Source organism: Odontomachus brunneus, unplaced genomic scaffold (assembly GCF_010583005.1).
Source record: "Odontomachus brunneus isolate Ranch 3 - 2012 unplaced genomic scaffold, Obru_v1 Obru_scaffold_023, whole genome shotgun sequence".
Taxonomy (NCBI): domain Eukaryota; kingdom Metazoa; phylum Arthropoda; class Insecta; order Hymenoptera; family Formicidae; genus Odontomachus; species Odontomachus brunneus.
The window spans coordinates 138,381-158,399 of record NW_022639473.1 but is presented as its reverse complement, the minus strand read 5'-3'; the positions used below and the strand labels follow the sequence as shown (position 1 = coordinate 158,399).

Sequence of the window (20,019 nt, the reverse complement as noted above, 5' to 3'; positions counted from 1 at the left end):
GGCCAAGTCCACCCCCGCTGGACCGGTTTATTAGTTGGCCCACGGAGCGACTCGCGTCTCTAACATCCCGAAAATTGCGAAACTAAACACTTCAATCCTGCCCCGACTCGGGGAGACGGGGAATATTCGAAATTTTTTATTAATTATTTACTTCTAGAAATGTATATCTCTTTTGGTACGATAAACTAAGCAGAATTATGGAAAAAAAAGATGACAGCAGAAGTGAAAACAAGAAAATAAATAAATGGAATAGGAAAATGTTAAAAAAATTTTCAAACAGAAGAAAGGAAGGAAATTGCCTTTTCTCTTATTCACCAGCAATATACGAAAACGTGATGCTAAGAAAAGAAAAAAGTAGGCGGAATATAAATTCCAATTTAATTTAGGAATATTTTTATAAAGGGGAGGAGATTCGGAAATAAGCTTAAAGTAACTTCCAAATACGATTCCGGTCTAAAGTAAGGAGCAAAAGCACAAAGAGGCAGATAGGAGACTTGACTGTAGTTCGATCGTCACGTCTCCTTTCTCTCGGAATTCCGATTCGATCAGACAGAATTGGCCGCGGCATCACCGCGTGTTGTATTATTTCTCGATGTTAATGATAATGACAATGGTGAGTCGAACGTATTATAAATTGAATTACACTTAGTTTACAAAGAGGTGTGATTGTCGCCGTTTTAATGGCGAGCGCACGCGCGCGCATGAAAGAGAGAGAGAGAGGACGGTAAATCTTCCTTTTAGAGATTTTACAAACTGTCTGACGCGCGCACACGCACACACCTACACTGGCGCACGCGAGCATATCGGGCTTTCGCGGTGTCTGTCGTCCTTTCATCGTGCTAATTTGGCACCGTCAACGATGTCATTTGTCATTCTAATGGCCAGAACGACGACCGCGTTTTTAATGACTCGAGGGTGAGAGCGGCACTCCGCGCGAGCGGGCGCGCCTTCCCTTCCACCCTTTCTCCCTTTTTTCGCAAGCTCCTCTTTAATTTGCCTTCAACACGCTGCTTTACGCTCCATCGTCCGACCCACCCCTTGCGCCTCTCACCATCTATCTCTTCCTGCCGGCTTCAACCATTTTCTTTTGGGGAAACGTAATGTAAAGTCGGCGAATAGAGAGAGAGAGAGAGAGAGAGAGAGAGAGAGAGAGAGAGAGAGAGAAATTTCACCGATCTGCTTTCTTTTTCCTCGTGTGTACACTCTTCTTTCAGCGAGTTCGTACTTCGTCTGGCCGGTCGCGTCTTAAAGCTCAGGACGCATAAAAGCACCACTTTGCCGATGTATTTTTTACGCGCATAATACCATTTCGCGAGATTGCGATGCCGCGTCAGCGGGTCGACTATATCTCCGTTACTCTCGCCGATATTTCCGATGAGATACGTTTCAAAGGTATGTGCATTAAAACATAGTTCCTTGAACCATGCAATTTGGGACATTATTCTCTCTCTTTCTCTTAGTATTAACAATTATGACTTAAAACTTATCTCATATGAGATATTCAGATTTAAGTTTAAGAATGTGAATTTTTCTATTCAATCACAATTACGAGTGTAATGTCACTAATATCATATTTTAGTTAAATCATAATTTCGAAAATAACCAAAAAAACTAAACTGAAACTTAAAAAAATTAACTAAAATTTAAAAAAGTTCAACTAAACTAAAAGTTTAATTAAAAAAATATTTAGTTAAAAATCATAACTTAAAAATAAATTTCTTCTTACTAAGGAAAATTGGGAAGAAAAACATCTCTAACTCTAAATTCAGATCTGAGAATCTCGGATGCGATGAATTTCAAGTCACGGCTATTAATACGCGTAGAACGATATATCTCATAGGTCTTGTAAATCCTCTCTCTAATAAAGACTCAAGTCTCTTGAATTCTTTAAATTCTCCTCAGTCCTACGAGTCTCTTTGTGAGCTGGGCAAACAGTTTTCGCGAGTACTTATCTCGTGTGTACCGAAAGTCTTATTTTTATTCCGCCCCTCGCGGAAAGCAAACGAACCTTTCCCGCTTCGCGTTCTCCGAACGCGCAACCTGAACGATAACGCAGCACGAGGCGCAATTCTGAGAGTGACGGGAAATCACTCTCCAAGAAACTCCGACAGGCTCACGCGCAGAAAGAACAGCGCGCAAGCCCTTTCCCCACCCTCACCTGGGAACGGGAAAAGCGCGAGCGATTGAGCGAGCGAGCGAACGAGGTAGGTCCATTAATGCGCTTCCTGCGAGAACCTCTAATCGCTGCCATTATTGTTTCTCATCCATCAAGGCGTCACCGAGCGAGCGGGCGAGTGAGTGAGTCGCGAATACGCACTTTTCGCCCCCCTCTTCTCCCCGCAAACAAAATCGCCGCATCACATCCGAAATTACGAGGCGCGAAGGGTCGCCTTTGTATGCCGCGCCGTGTCGTTTACCGCGGTTATCGTCCGCCCTAATTTGAACCGCGATTAGGCGCTCACCCAGCACTTACGACTTCGCTCGAGTGCGTGCACCTTTGTGTGGAGGGACGCGCACGCGCGCGCACACATATACACACACAAATTCTCTCGCCATCCGTCTAGGAAGAGCAAGAGAGGCAAAGAAAAGAAACCCTCGCTGCGAAAAGATCGATGACCCCAGAGCGGAATATAATGTTACGTTCTCGTTCGTCCGTCCCCGGCAGATCTCGTAGCGCGAGAAGACACAAAGACGTTACTTCTATCAAGACCGAGTGCGACTCCGTCGGCGGGAGAGATCCGCGGGGAGAGGATCCAACCACCTTGCTGATTTTGCGCGCAGCGAAGCGCACGCAGAGAACAAATATCCGGTGATTCGTAAATCGTGTAATTGCACGTCGACCGGTACCCGCGATGATTTTCATTAATTATTTCGAAGCGCGGCTGAAGCAAATAACCGAAAATACGCGGGATAAACGCGAGCCGTGATGCATGTGCCGGCCGGTTCGTTTCATTAACTTCCTATTGGCCATATTTTTGACCTCTCAACGGTAAAACACGCACCAAGTGAAAAATGATAAAGGTAATTTATACGTAAATTAAAAAGAACAAAAAGCAACAATTACTCGTACATTTAATCCATCGTATACGACTGATTAAATCTTATACGCGGGGAAAATATTATTGCAAAAATAATGTTAAAATGTTAAACGTTTGCTGCAGCAAATAATAGATCGTGCTGTGCAATAAACTCGGTAATCGTACGCCGAATGTGTACGATATAAAAAATATTCAAGCAATAATTTGTAGTAAAAGATCAAACGTGTGTGTATAATATTTTTAAACAAATATTTATATATAAGATGTTATCTTTCCTCCGCCCACTAAGTATAACGTTATTCCTTGTAAAAATTTCGGACGACCAAAATGGATAGTAAATCTATATTCTTCGATTAATTTCAAGCGGATTTTACTTGAACAGATTTTTAATTTGGAGCTTAGCTGTAAAGGTATATGAAATGTTGAAGAGTTATTATAAAGAAATTGTTTTGACAAAAAAATGACTCAGGACTTTTCGATTCAGCTTTCCATGAAGAATAACGCTATACATATATTTAGTAGGTGGAGGAAAGAAACACCCCATATATATAATTTTTCAATTATAATTTTGTATAGTTGTCGAAATCTTTGTTGCAATTTTTGCTATATTTTCCCCACGTAATTTAATGATACGCCGCGATATTATAATAAAGATTCCACCACCTCCCATCCCCACCGTGGACCTTGCGGCAGTGTTCGACGAGTTGAAGTCGAAAGATCGCAAAATCGAGAAAGTATACAAAAGATCGACACGAACAGCCGCAAGGTAGAAGTGCGAAGTTTTCTTTTAATTTCTCATCCTTCCACCCTTTGCGGCGGCGCGCATCGCGGTCTTTCACGTCTCTCTTTATAGTCACGTCTATAATTATCTTTTATTGTTGCACATCCCTCAAGGGATAGAGAAGAATAAAATTGCAAAATACATATTAAAAATGACATTTCGTTTCCCGCCCGCATCTTCCTCGTCTTCCTGCCACTGTAGTCACGTCTATAATTATCTCTTTCAGTTATATTACCCCCGACAGCGAAGAAATAACACTATACCGTCCGCGATTATCATTTATATTTTTGTATCCCCAAGAGACAGAAGAACGAAATTTCAAAATACACATTCAGGGATGACATTTCGTTTTCCTTCAACATCTTCTCCCTTTTTCCGTGAACAGGACACCCTCCCGAGTTCTGTCAAGATCGTAAATCGCCAAAAAGGAAATTCGAAGGAGTGGTAACGCGCACAGACGCGGCTCTACGAAATTATTTTCCGTCTCGGAGCAAGTCAATGCGACCACGCGTCGCCGGGGTAATCGTCCGCGATCACTCGTCACGATTAGGAGGGAAATTCGGCCAGATAAGAGTCGGTGTGGACGGGGGTGAGTCTGAACGACGGCGGTACACATTCCGGCGGTTGTCGCCGCGATAAACCGGGGTTTGTCGTGCGGCCGGCGTACCTAACGTTAGCTAACTCCCGCTCGCCGACTGGCGGAGAGTAAATCCATCCCTGCTGACGTCGGTCGGTCTGTCCGTTCGTCCGTCCGTCCGTGGGGTCGCACGGCGGAACTTCCAGGGACCGGATGCCGAGAGAGCGTAGGGTTTAACAATCGCGTGCTCCTGAAATTCCGTGCGTGTGGGAGTGCGTGCGCGCGGCCACCGTCGCTCCTGGCCGCTACGTGTATGTACGCGCCGTGGCAGAACTGCGAAATCACGGGGTTCGACGCGTAATGTACGACGCGAGCACAATTTGCGCCGGCGGTACCTGAAATTCGCCCAGGACTCCGAGTCACGAGGGGGATGGATATAAGCTTCGCGGCAGCGGGCTACGCGCTCTCCGAGGTCAATTTCGTACGCCACATTTTATCGATTGGTCCCGACATTCGCGCTGCCACCACCGTCGTCGCCGTCGCTGTCGCCGTCGTCGATGTCCTCGTCGGGTCGGATCGGGTCGGGGGCGATTACGGTTACACGACCAGAGAGCCCGGAGTCCCGCTTCGCGACAAGTTAAACGGATGAACGTCCGCCGCGAGTGGCCGCGACGCGACGCTACGCGAACGCGGAGAGGAAGAGGAAAGGAAGGAAGAGAAAGAAAGAGAGGATGGAGATGAAGGAAGTATCAATTACGCCTCGTAACGCAAGAGGGCGGGGAATTAAGAGGCTTAGCCTAGGCATCGCGCGCAAACCTCCAAGATATTAATCGCCAGCTGAGCCGCGCGCGCGATCCCTTAATCTGCCTCCCATTAAACTTTATCTCGGGTATTAAAATTCCGGTCGCGTAAAACTCCCGCGGGAACAAATCTCGATGTAATCGACGACGCGGTGGCCTGGCGCGCTGCTGGTGGCCGCGCCAGCGGGGGGTCTCTCCGTTTTGCGAAGTCGTGAAGAACAAGCGCGGCTTTTTTTCTCTCTTCGCGGATATATCGGGTCAGTGGGGAAATCCGGCTTCAATTTGTCGAATCAGACTGAACTTCATCGCACTCGATGTAAAAAGAAAGAGAAAATTATGTGTCAACTATCCTAATAGACTTTCATGACTGTCACGGCGTGAGATAATGGTGACGGAAGTTCTACACGGAGAAAATAATTGTAGCAAAATTTATATAATCTTGATAAATTTGGAATTGATAGAAATTACTATATATATTTTTTTATATTGACAGACATTACTATATATATTTTTTTTAACTCTACATATTTATGTTACTAATTTATAGTACAATTTTTTATCATAGTGCAACTTTGCAAGAATTATGCAATAATCTAAATTTGTCGTATTGACACAGCAAAATATTCACTAAAAATGTTGCACTCAAATTTCTATGATATATAGTTTTGAGCACAAATTTGGAGATTTTCTCTTTCTTTTTGTATTTCTTTTTTAGTTCATTTATTTATTCTGTTTGATATATATATGCCGTATGAGGCACTCATAAGGAACGCAGCCCTCACAAATCGACCAATATAAAATCGTTGCCAAATTTACTGGTCTATCCGGACAAGTGAGATCGTCGTTGCTGTTCTGCCAGCAACGCAGACATTAGACAGCATTTTTGACATCGCACAAGGCGGAAATTTCAACTAAATATATTGACTGGTCCATTAAAATCCTTTTCTCCGCGTTTCACACGCGTGCACGCGCGTGTCGGGTTAAAAGCGCGTGCTCGAACGGCGACGCGTTCTCCCGCGTGAGAAACCTCGACGTTTTCCTCTCTCGTTCTCGAGGAGAACGATTGAGCGCTGCATAAGTATACGTATAGATATCGGTACACGTCGGCATTATCGGGCGATTGAGGGGCTGTGAAAAGTGGCACCATCATTTTCATCGGGAGTCTATCTCCGGCGGCGGATGCTCTTACGTTTAAGCAGGTGCGCGGCCGTGCCGGCAGTCTCTTTTTCGGTACACTTCGCCGGCCGGGTCGTCGAGAAAAATGGGCGACGATTCAAGGCAGACGGTGCATGAGAGAGAAAGAGCGACAGAGAGAGAGAGAGAGAGAGAGAACGATGGAGGCGCCGGTAATTCTTCGCGCAGCGTGGCGTGTCGGTGTCAAGAGGTATCGGGTGTCAAATGGCCGAGCTCGAAGACAAATATTCTCGTCGCCAGAGTGGGTCGTAGTCGAGAGAGAAAGAGAGAAGGAAAGAGGGAAGGGAGAGAGAAAGAAAGAGCAGGAGAAACCACGTCGTTGTCTCTCTCGACGGATCGTTAATGCCGCGCGCCAGTCTTATTTTCGTCGCTTCGCGATCGCGGCGACGGCGGCTGAGAAAGTCACCCCGTGCGTGCTTCCTCAGTCTCTCGTTCTCTTCTATCTTTCCCTTCTTCCTTCTACCCTTTCTCTTGCTAGCGGGAACAGGAGCCCCCCACGGTCTCGGGTATTTCGATATTCTGGCGCGTCGAGGGGTGTCGCGTACGCACGGCACGTTTTCAAAGCCGCCAAATTGCCCGGCAAATTCATAATAGCTTTTATAATTGGTAAGACAGCGCGCAGCCGTCCGCGGACGATTTATTCCCGGCTGGAGTTGAACCTACGAGCGCGCGTTGATCTCGCCGCCTCGCGCTCCACAGAGAGAGAGAGAGAGAGAGAGAGAGAGAGAGAGAGAGAGAGAGAGAGAAAGAGAGAGGAAAGGAAGGAGAGAGAGTCTTACTACTGAATACGACGCCTGAATAAAACAAGAGGAGCCCGAGACCCACGGAAACGACGCACGACGAGAATTTCATATCGCGACGCGGTCTCGCTCGCCTTGCGAATCGCGTTCCAAAACTACGATGAAAGGTTCGAACGATTATGAGCCTCCCAATGCGTCTCTCGTGTGTAATACCCGGAAACTGTTCCAAACCGTGCACGTGTGTGTGGCTTTTTTTCTTTATCTCCGTTAAATGTACTTCGACCCTTTGTACTCTGTAAGAAATTTAACGCTTTTGTGAGCGAGTCGTCAATAAATTTTAAGAAATCTTAATTTTGTAAAATGTAAAAGAAAAATTAGATTTTGTAATATTGTGTGTAAAAAGAAAATCAGAAAAAAATCTGCGCCAAATGTAGTTCAGCTATGCCGATTTTGTTTAAATTTTAATTTCATTTTTGAGTTTCATGGACAGTTTATAGCTTTTTAATGTTCTCATTCCTATCATCAACAAGTGCAACAAAAATACATAAGAAATAAAATTGAATCCAAGATATAGTGTTTTTGGTTTGCTGATTATGAATATGAAGTCAAATGTGTAAAATTATTTGTAAAAGTAATAAAATGTTTTAATAAAACATGTAAAAAGTTGAAAAAAATTATTTATACAAATAATTTCTCGGTTTGGCCGAGATTTGAACTATTTTTGACTAATTTAGCACAGATTTCAAATATTTCGGTTGAAATCTCGGCTAAAGAAATTTAGAATGGTTCGTGTCTCAAGTATGCCGATTGATGTTAAAATTTTAATTAAAATGGCCGGATTTTTTTTTGTTTGGCCGAAATTCGAACTATTTTTGACTAATTTAACACAGATTTGAAATATTTGAGTTGGAATCTCGGCTAGAGAAATTTAGAATAGTTCGTGTCTCAGGTATGCCGATTTTGTTAAACTTATTTAACTATATCTGATATTCAATTTTATTTCTCATGCAGTTTTGTTGTACTTGTTGATGATAGAAGAACATTAAAAAGCTATAAACTGCCCGTGAAACTCAAAGTGGGCCAAAATGAAAAAATATTATCCTAAATATTTTTTGTACTTCTATATTTATGCCAATTTAGAAAGAAATCGGAATGTACCTTTTGGATAGGTTTACTTGTCAATTATACAAAAATATTTCTATAGCTGTAATGAAAAAAGAATTTTTATTTTTAGTGGAAAATATAAAATATTTCTCAAATATGAAAATAAACATTTTCTTAAAACCTTAATTCTTAGGCAACCTTTTCCACTATTTATTCTATAAAAAATGAAATTTAAATATGTCATATTTTAGCACCTACTGTGTGTGAATAAATATTTTTTTTCTTTTTTAGATATTTTTTCGATCAGTATTGTCTCAATTAAAAAATAACTAGAAATCTCATGGGACAGTCGGACGATTTTCTATTTTATCTTCGATGAAATTACAATATTTGAAAGAATTCAATTTAATCGTCCTCTCTTTTTTTTCCATGATAAATAAAAATTTTTATCTGTTATTAAAATCTTGAATGATAGATTCACGTGTTCTGCAGAGGACAAATTTATGACGCGTGCGTGAAGCGCGAGAGACGATCCTCGTGCGTAAGCAAGACAAATCGGCCGAGGGGAACCGTAATAGGCTCGGAACTTGGGGGTTTATCTTGAAGATGCTAATGAAATGTATATGACGCGAATGTACAGCCACAAGCGTGGCGCGCGGATGGATGTGACACAGACGGGAGAGCGAGATTATGCGAACGAGAGAAAGAGAGAGAAGAAAAGAGAGAGAGAGAGAGAGAGAGAGAGAGTGAGAACCGCGACGTCCCTCCATCGTTCCAGGCGATCTTCGACGCGCCGCGCTTCCTGGCGATGACATCTAGGGCTCAGCCAGGAGGAGGAGTAGGCCCGATGAAATCGAGCCGACGGGCTAATCCTCTCCAAGCCACTTCGCGAGTCGTGCATCGGGACGGCTCGTACTCGAAAATGACGGGGACGCGCCGACGCGTGTCGGCCGTTTGTCCAACTGGTCAGCCGTATCGCGGCCCGGCCGTCGGCGGAAGCGCGCAAGAGTCGATGGCGCGCGATCCTTTTAATCGACCCGATCATCATCGGACGCGACGGGCCATGCGTGGGATCGAGCTCTCCAGACCGATCGCGGCGGCCGGATGAGGGATGGGAGAGCCGTGCCGAGCGATCGGCCCGCAAATGCGCAACTGCGCTCATTCTCGCTCGCTAGTGCGCGCGCACGTGCACTTTTACGCGGCGCGATCGCGACGCGTCCGAGTGCGGCCACTCTAGTGTGCGAGTCCGGTTCGATTATCTAATTGAACAATTGAACTCCCCCCTTCCCGCTCGTCCCTTGTCGCGATAATGAGCACTCATTTCATTACGAGCGCGCACTCGAGAAGACGTCGGCCTTTTTGTCGCTCCTCTACGGCCCGCATTTGTTCCCCTCGCACTCTCTCACACACATAAAGGAGAGCGGGGTTATATGGCCCCAGGGGCACGTTGCCCATGTGCCTTTTTTTAGTAATTTATGCGCGGAGATACATCGAAGATCCCTTCAACGACTAGGAGACGCTAGACTCGGAAAAATATCGCCAAACGAGGTTGCGGAATGATTGCGATTTTAAATGCGCGCGGCGGCGATGTGTCGCATTATACGGGGCGATCCTATATTAACAATTAACGGTGGCAAAATAAATATTGGTTACCAGAATTACCAGAATATCCAATATTACACCGATAATAAACTGCCGGAAGGAAGGGGGTTGGGGCGCAAGGGTTGGGGGAGGAGGAGGAGGAGGAAGCGGAGGGTAACGCTGCGTAATGCTATTGAGCGCGGATAATCAAATTGCTGCTCATTATTGCGGCAGGGGCGCAATTGATCAATTATATAGTCGAGCATATACGACAAAGTGTGTCCGCAGACAGATACAGGCCCGTATCCGTGTGATTGCGAGGGGGGGAAGGGGGCGACGGCCGTGCGCGGTCGCGCTACAAATGTTTCCTCGCCGCTGCCGGCCGCGCACTTGATAATTGTTCCGATTAATAAAACTTCGCGCGCGACACAACGAAGTAACATAATTTAACCTGCTGAATTTCATTTCATTACGCGCGCGACGCGCAACGAAGTCTCGGCCGGGCCGGCAAACAGCGCGGTCCGTTTCACATTTGTCGTGTTACGCATCCCGCTAATAAATATCTCTCAGTTATCGCTGGCTCATCCCTCCTCCCTCCCTCGTTCTCCCTTGTTCACATGCCTTTTCATCTCGACGCTCAAGAGCTATTTAAAAATTCCGCACGACAAGCCGGATGTGTGCGTAACGTATGCGTACACTGAGAGAAAAATTATCTTAAAATCAACAAATATTTCCTTGGTGGATGCTATTAACATATTTACTTAAATCTACATTCTCTTTACTTAAATCAAATATTGTTTATTTAAATCAAGTAAACAACATTTGATTTAAGTAAAGAGAATGTAGATTTAAGTAAATATGTAGATATGTAAATATGAATGTAGATTTAAGTAAATGGCATCCACCAAGGAAATATTTGTTGATTTTAAGATAATTTTTCTCTCAGTGTAGCGTGTATGTAGCAAAGATCGAGGCTAGATATCCCATATTTTAGAATTTCGGAGTTACAACTTCTCGTTACAACTAATTGCGACTGACTGCATAAACATGATAGAGGTAACCTTCTTTTATGTATTAATGTCCGCCACGACTTTGTTAATCGTATATTTTGTTTTGTAATAACCAAAATACAAACATGCAGCAACATAGCCATCTTACCCTGATACTGGGGCAAGTTGCCCAATAGCGCATGGCAAGAAGGCCACGTATCAAATATGTATCATATGATGTTTAGTAGTTCTAGAATCTCCCCTCGCGAGAGTTCTCTGCTGCCCTTCTGCTGGCTTAAATATGGGCCAACTTTATTTCGTCCGCCCATATGTTTTATTTCCATCATTTTATGAGTGAAAATTGTATTTATTATCAGAAACGGTATATCGTACATTTGCAAAAAATTTCATCTCAGCTAGTAACACATCGCTTAATTTTATTCAATCACGATAGGGAATATTATTATAAAAAATTCGAGAGACTCAAGAATTTACTTTGCTATTACCAAATTAGTTCTTTTTGTTTCTTAATTGTAATATTATTCCGACTTTAATGAAGCTTAAGGAAAAGTGTTTGTGTTCTAAATGGACCATTTCGCGGTTTTGTACTCACTATTCTTCTCAACATGAAAAAAGAGCACATAAGCAACGTACTCTTGGGGCCATATTGCCTCGTTTCCTCTAATTCACACGATATCGTCGACATACCAATCGCGGTATTTTCAGGCGGGCTTTGCGAAGCTCTCCGGGTTTCGGTGCGTTTCGCGGAGAATTGTTCACGAGGTAAAAGTAAATGGTAAAAATGATTTGCGCATTTTTTTCATTCCAACACTTTGCCAATAGTGAATTTCATTTAATGAGATCAATAGAAACACGGCCGCGCCGCGTTCGGCGCTCATTCCCGCCGATTATTCAAATTGATCTTTGCACTCGCGAGCGCGAACAAAATCGGGAGAATGACGGAGGTTTCGCCGCGATGCCGCTATTAATAATCGCGAGCGCGACAGGACCGGCGAGAGAGAGAGAAAATGAGAGAGTGGCGAGTGATTTCATTTAAACTTCTCGCTGCGCGCGCGCTCCCGCGACACCGCGAGCGTTCTGTAAAAAATGCGAGGAAATATTTTTAATTTCGCCATGGAGAAGAACGTTTCGACTCTTTCGCCAAGCGGGCGAATGGGCGGGCGCGCGCGGATCGAGGTCCTGAGATATTTCCCCGGGTCTAAAAATAAAGAGAAACGCGGGTCGTGTTTTACGATTGTTTACCGCGAAAGGGATGCCTCCTGCCTGGGATCTTATGAATTCTTTAGATGCCGATGGGAGAGGAAGGGTGAAAGCAATCTAGCGACGAGCAAGGGTGCGGCCCGGGGAGGCAAGAAACACAGCTACGCGAAGTTTATCTCGGTTTACCCGAAGCCGCCGTTGTAAAATTCAACGTTACCGTGCGCGCAACGTGGAGGAGGAAGAGGAGGAGGTGGAGGAGGCAGGGAGGACAGAGGAGAGAGGGCCCGCCGAATTCAACTCCGTGTGTTTCGGATAATTCGAGGAGTCGTGTCACGTAGCTCCGCTGTAAACTAACGAAGATGTACGAAGGCGCGTGTCGGCCGTACGCGAAATAACGCGGAGGCGCCGCACAAGCGGGAAATATTGTCCCTGGGAAAGTCGCTCGGGGGAAAGAAGGAAGCGAGAAAAGCCGACTCATCGGGGTGCGAGCTTTGCGCTACAGGAGTCGGTCTCGGAGTCCTTTTCTCGGCGAAGGATCGCGCTTTGGGCAGTGAATTTCATAAAATGAGAGATCTGCTGAGACGCTTTCGAGAAATACATCTCATTTTTCCGCTTGATTTAATTCCCTATCGTAAAACAGGCTCCGATTTTTACTCATGAAGACTCGGGACTTCATTCTCTATCTTCGCCGTATCTAAAATTATTTCTTGGAGCAAATACTCCGATTTGCACTCTGCTCAATTATATCTATGGTTTAATCTTACTACGGTTCGACGCAAAATCACGAGGTCACTCAACTGCGTTTTCAAATCTAATCGTCTCCCGTAATAAATCGTAGAAACCAAAGATAGAGTGCTAAAAAAATCGATGTCGATATAAAAAGATAAATATCTCCGAGAGTTATAAAACCGAAAACATCGCGATTTTATTTTTCGACACTGAGAAAACATGTCTGGTTTATATATAATCACAAATGGAGTTCACACATTGTAAATTAAAGTTCCAGAACTTAGATAATCGTATTACAAAGAGAAAAAAATTACTAAATAGTAATTATGTGGAAATTATTTTTTAATTAAATACAATATTAATAAATAAATATTAATAAATATTAATAAATACAATATTAATAATATTAATAAAATATAATAATCTTAAAATTGGTCTCATTAACATAACTGTCACGCTGTCTATTATTCCAATACATTATATTTTTCTGTCTAATATTTTCTTTAATTTGATTATTTATCTTTTTGTTATCTCCAAGACCAACGAAAGTTTAGAATTTCTCAGACACAGTGAATAAATGTAATTTTTGGCGCGCAAATTTGTCTACTGTTTCAATTGGTTCCCTACTCTCTGTGTGCTTCATTTCTACGCAATCAATCACATTTTGCGTATGAATCGACCTCGCGCATTGCGCGGAGTTCCGTTCGCGGGTTACGATGACGCGAAGGAGGAATACGGGTAACCGTGTTCACGGGTGCAGTGTAGCAATGTATGTCCATCACGTAAAGCGCGGGGGTCCTTGGCGAAAATTTCCTACGGGATTTTCTGCGAAGCGCGTCTGCCTGCCGGTTGTCGGTACTTTTGATATCGTCGGGACTTGCCAAAGTTCCTTTCGCACGGGCCGGATACGTCGTTATGCACGCGGACACGTAGCGGGAAATCGCGTAGACGCCGGTGGGGCACGCGCAGCATCCGGTGTGTGCCCAGGCCGCATACTTGTGCACGCTTGCGTGTGTGTATGTGTGTGAGGGAGCTTGTGTGAGTGTGAGGCGCGCGCGCGCGTCTGAGCACACGCAAAACAATGCAGACAGCCATCGCCATATATTATTCATCGAACAAAGGCCGGGCTGGAACACGCCACGGGTAAGGCGCGAAGGAAATAAGTTGTCACCTCCAACCACCAGCGCGCCGGTCAAATGTGACAGGCCGTGATACGTGTTCACTCTTGAGCGAATGCGTCACTATCCCGGGGACGTTTCGCGAACGACGGCGGTGCCTTTTGCTCGCGATCCGACGTCGTCACCGTCGCGGCGCGCGTCGTACAAGACGACGGCGATGTCCCGTTACCCAAGCTGCGTTATCCAAGCAGCCTGACGCCAAATGACGTATTAATGACGTCTCCAACGGCAATAACACGTTATTGCTATTTGGCGTCATCATTTAAGTTAAATAAATTCATTTTAATTAAATAAATTTATGCAAAATTATAATTAAAGGAAACTGAAGTAAGTTGGCAAAATTAATTATTTCTACTTTTCTTTAACAGTTGATTTCAAAATCAAGCAAGCAGGGAAAGCCATCTTTGATATGTTTCAAAATCTTGCTTACCTAATTTTGTAACTTGTTAGAAAATTTTAGAAATAACCGGTTTCGTCAATTAGTCTTCTCCCCAGTCTTCTCTAAATTAATTAAAAAATTACTTGACACGCGTTTCTTATTCTCTTTCTTTGTTTGCAGCATCTAATTCCCAGTTATATGCTATCCACTATATGCCTTCGATAAAAACAATTCTGATATTCATCTGATATCTTTGAAAAATATATAGATTGATCCTTTAATTAAAGATGATGGCGAGAATAATAAGCCCGCACTTCGCGAAATTGATCCATTAGCGACCGATATCTCATTTGTGGGACGTTCCATTTTTCTCGAATCAAATCACCCTTGAATTGAAAGTGCGCGTAAAGTAATTCACTTTCTTTAATGGGTTGATTCCGTCGATTGAGTTTCGCCGATAGCCCCGAATCACGTCGATATCCAGCGGTATGCAAAACTCGCCAATTAATGCGAGCAGCGCTAATCACGTTACACGCGACGCCGAGAATCAACAAGACGAGGAATAACGGAAGAAAATTTTCTCCTTCGTTCGCAAGAATCGGCCGAACTTTCTTCTCGGGCAACAAGGTAATTATCGTTCCGTTTCTTTCGTCAAATTGGACGACGCCGAGGAGCTTTTCTTAGTCAAGGATCCGGGCAAAGAGTGGAGTCCGTTAAGGAGGGCCGCGCTAAGCTTCACGGACCATCGAACTTTATGGGGAGACGCGGATGAATCGTGGGAATATCTAAATGCGCTGGATTTAATGCCGTCGAGGCTAACTCCAGGACGGCGGGGGCAAAGATCAGACGGATCGCAAACATCGATGGCTCCAGGGCGAATCGCGACTCTCGTTTGCGCCTAATAAAAATTTTAAGATCGTCCATCGCTCGCTCCCTCCCTCTCTCCCTCTCTTCCTCTCCCGCGAAGCTTCGTGATCGAATTAACATAATCACAGTATAGAGACGTTTCCGACTAACGTCACCCGCGCGTCTCGATATCGTAATCACGTTAAATCGGCTCGGGTAGTCGTCATCGTTTGAGAGCGGTTCTCATTACCGCGACGTTATACGCAACGTTTCACCACTCGTCCCGTGAAATCCCGATATTACCGTACAGCCAGTCGAGCGCAATCGAATCTCGCGGGCGACGCGATTACGATCGCTCATAAGCGCCGGGAACTTCGGCCACCACGTCGATGCCATTGCTTTTAACGGCTCGAGTCGCGCGAACGAAGCGGATCAAATTATTAATTAATAATCCGACGAAATGGGAAGCGCACGGCTGCGCTCGCACTCAATACCGTCGCGCGCACAGCTGCAGGGGCGATCGTCGAGGATATCGTAAGGTACTCGGCCACGGACTCGAGTGGCGACCAATCGCCGCCGTTTGCAAGCGATCAAACTTTTAAGGTCCCCGCGCGAGTCGCGTCACGGCGTGCCTCCAAACGAGGCCGCGGTTTCGGCGACCCCGCGACCCAACGTGGAAGAGGCGCGCGAGATGCTTCAATGAATTCATGAATTTTAAAATCGACCCAAGAGTTACCGTTATAGACACGTTATAGTATCACATACTAAAAGGACACATGCACAAACTTTATTCTTTTTGCCTTATTTGCGCAAGTCTTATAAATACTGTCGATTTCATTATATTTCATATTATTCATTTGGTATAATATTTTACACATGCGAAGAGGTGTGACCTGCGCATTTAGGTATTTAAAATATTATGCCGAATGAATGATAAGAAGCAATACTTTTGTATCGATCGTTCCTCGCTGATGAAGCGGACTGAAATGTTCGCGAAACGTCGGGATCAAACAAAGATGAATGCACGCGGCTCAAACCCGGAAACCAAATCTAATAAAGTATTAGTTGTAAAAGATTTGTGAATGATCACGCACGACATGCTGACAACAAGCTGTAGTGGCGACGTCTGTCGTGTGCTTATCTAATAAATTATCTAATAAATTAAGGAGGAACATCAACATTATGAAAATACGAAAAAAATTAAAGCAAATACAGAATCAAGGTAAATACTATAAATTATAAATATAAAATTAAACTAGAAACTGAAATAAATATCAAAATCAGCTACAAAATTCTCTCCATGCACGAGAGACGTCCTCTCCTCGGTCCCATGCAAAGTGGGATCGCGCGCTCGCTAAGTGTTAATGGATTTAGCGCGCTTCCCGATCCGCGAAGAAGGCAGAGGATCGCAGGCAGCTCGGCGAGAGGCGACTAACGAAGTCGCGGATCAGACATCGTTCCTCGAACGATACGTTTCACTCGGCTGTCGGGAAAACGAGACGAGACGCGGCGTCGGCATCGAGATGATATCGTGCGCATGATACAAACTAGCGCGTGAAACTCGATCCGTGGTTGCGCGCAAACGTGTGTGTGTGTGTGTGTATGTGTGTGTAGATAATGTGTGTAGATGTATACGCGCGCAGGGAATGTAATTTTTTTATCGTTTCCCCGATGAGGCCGATAATCCAATTTAAATGACAAATGATATACGACGACATCCATCAAATTGATCGGTAATTTCTTATTGCGCTGGCTGCGCAAACTAATGGCATCCGAGTAATATCATCGAGAGGGGGAAAGAGGGATGGTTGAGGGAGGAAAGAGCGCTCCGCGCGCGATTCCACTTACGCGACGAAAATAGTACGTGACGGATATAATGCGGTTAGCATTTATTTGAACTCCGAAGGGTGGTGGCCGCCCCTCGGCCTTGTCGCCGATGTCTCGGATATGTCGCGAAAAACGTAAACAGCACTGCGGAACAGAGGTTGGGGTCGATTATCGAAGAGAGGGGGCGTTACTTTTCTCTTGTTTCATTCTCTTATTTTATTTATGTACCAAAGCCAGTTCTGTCTTATCAATTTGTCAGACTTACGTCTCTTGGTATCAAATAGACGATGATATTGATTAATCAATCAAATGATAATCAATATAGTTTATTAGCACTATCATAGGAGTCACCGATGTCCGACATCGTCGTGACACTGCTGGATCCTATCAGTTTTTACATGCAAAACGCAATCAATTGCGTACAACAAATTAAATATACGGTTGATCAAGAGTCGATGAAAACAAGTCAATAAATATATTTATATATTTGTATATATTTATATGCCGCGCGAATTGTAAGGGAGACCGAGATAAGTTGGCAAAATTATCGATTATTTCTACTCTTAACAGATATCATAATCAAACAAGCAGGAATTTCAAAGTCATCTTTGGTATGTTTAAAAATCTTGCTTACTTAATTCTATAACTTGTTAAAAAATAGCAGAAATAATCAGTTTTGTCAACTTACCCCGATAGCCAACTAGCTCCGGTCTCCTTTATTCGTTTGCCGGACCTGTGAAGTTATTCGAACTTCGATAGAACTTTAAAGCGATAACAAGTGAATAAAATTATAACGAGCAGAAAATTAAATGGAAATACAACACTGATAGAACGGAGATCAGTGTGGTAATCGATGTGACTTCCATCCCCTCAACGTAAAAGCATAACCTTTTGTTAAATGTTTTCATTCATATTGATGTACGCGAGACGAAAAGTGGTACCTTCGATTGAATTATTCCACGCTATTCCGATTCCATCAGAAAAGTAACGACCCGTTTTCCTCGAAAAATCGGTTATTATTGCGCAAGTAAAATGTAGTCTCCGCTGAGATATATGTAGTAACCGCCAATGAGAGTCGGCGACGCGAACTATTCATTTAAGGTTATATGCGGATTAAATGTCTCTGGGTTAATAGCCTAGTTGAAGGAAATAAGCTGGCCCCATGCCTTGACACGCTTTCGTAATATTAAGCAGCCAATTTAATGGAATACACATTAACCCCGCGATCGCGTCAGAATGTCAGGCAGGTGTCGTATCTCATATGGCGCAATAAATTCTAGTCGTCGAAAATACGGTTTATGGTTCGTAATAATCGCGAATATATCGCGTAATTGCGATCGCGCCTTAATTAGTGAGCGCAGCCCATGACGTTGTCGGTCGTTTTAATACATTCAGCCGGCGGCATATATTTAAAAGTAAAACGATTTATCCTTATATATCCTTATCATGATAGACTAAAACATGAAAATATGTCTTATTACTTATGATAATGCAATTGAAAGTAACGTAATTATGAACGTGTCTTAATCACTAATGGCTGTATTAAGAGCACCGTCGCGTTACAAACATATAAGAAGGTTATACTTAAAAGTAGAACGATCGATGGTGTATCCCTTTCTGTTATTTGGATTCTGCGCAACGCAATCCTTTCCCATTTTTCTCTTTCGCGCTTCCATCTGTAAATTTATTTTCTGTTTGAAAGAAGAGCGATTGACGGAACATTTTATTTCACCAATAATTCTTTACAGATTGTGTGTGTGTATGTGACAATTCCCTTTTTTTTTAATTCGCTCATATTAAAATTAAAATCGCGCTTTTTTCATAAATCTGCTTTCAACTCGAGAGAAGAGCAACTAACAAGACATCTCTGTGCCATTTAAATTCTACGTCATGCAATCTTCTTCGTTTTTCTTGATTCACTTGTCCAAGAATAAAACTCGCGATTTCGTAAATTTATCTTCAACTCGAGAAGAACGATCGATTCCTCGATATAAACGCCGCTAAATTAATCGACGATACGAACAAGTGACTTTATCGAATGCGAGACAATCTCAGTTTTCAAATGCACTTTGTTTCACGTCGCTATGACTTTTTCACAAGGAGCAATCAACGAGCAACGAATCCCTTGATAGGAAACGCGGCCTGCTGACAATGTTACGCGCTGCTCTTTCGAATGGGGCGCGATACAAACGCACTACAATGCTGCGAGTCGTGCGCCGTCGATCGCAATACGTACACTTGACTTTTTTGAAATTAAACTCTCGCAACTGCGAAAATTACTTCAAAAGTGAAAAATTACCCTAGAATGTGCTCTGCACGCTAACATTATATGACCTAACCTGCAGTAATATGGCGGACTTTCGGCCCATGCGCAGGTAATTCTGCACATGCGCGAGAATCCGAATATAATGCTAATGGTATGGGCGCGACTTTTATATAATATATGGCAATATATAATATATGGCAATATATGGAATATTGGCAAATTATTTTCAAGATTCCAGGAGTGCTACTGAGGGAGTAGAGTGACGCTAACACACACTGTCATCAAGGAGATGATGCAAGGCGAAATGTGCACTTCTTTTCGAAATTGAATTCTCGCAACCGCGAGAACTACTTTAAAAGACTATAAAAAATTACGCCAGAATGTGCTCTACACACTAACACTATAACCGAATAATGAAGTAATAATATTCGAATAATAAATGGATTCTAATCGACATTGAGAGGAACTTGATCGCGACGTTTCTCTATCTAACAAATAAAAAAGTAAATGAAACGCATTAATTACCTGTCGAGGTAAAACTCGCAGCACCTGCTCGCGTGAGAACTGCGCGTCTCAATTCGTGTTAGTTGCCTTAATTATGACGAAGTTAAATTGCGGTATTAAAAATCGGCGCGAAATAATTTAGAAAATAACGCGGCAGTTCCCGATGTACTCATTTCGACGGTTGAGAGTGTTATGGCGTGACGTTCGAGCACGTGCTCGCACACGCGTGTTTACATGACCCGACGCACTCCCCCCCCCCCCCCCC

At 43.6% G+C, this 20,019-nt stretch overlaps 1 protein-coding gene across 1 annotated transcript in view; it reads left to right on the top strand.

The window, feature by feature from the left end:
- Nucleotides 1–20,019, top strand: part of LOC116842279 (discoidin domain-containing receptor 2-like) — a 216,709-nt gene that overhangs the window by 174,348 nt on the left and 22,342 nt on the right. The window lies entirely within an intron of this gene.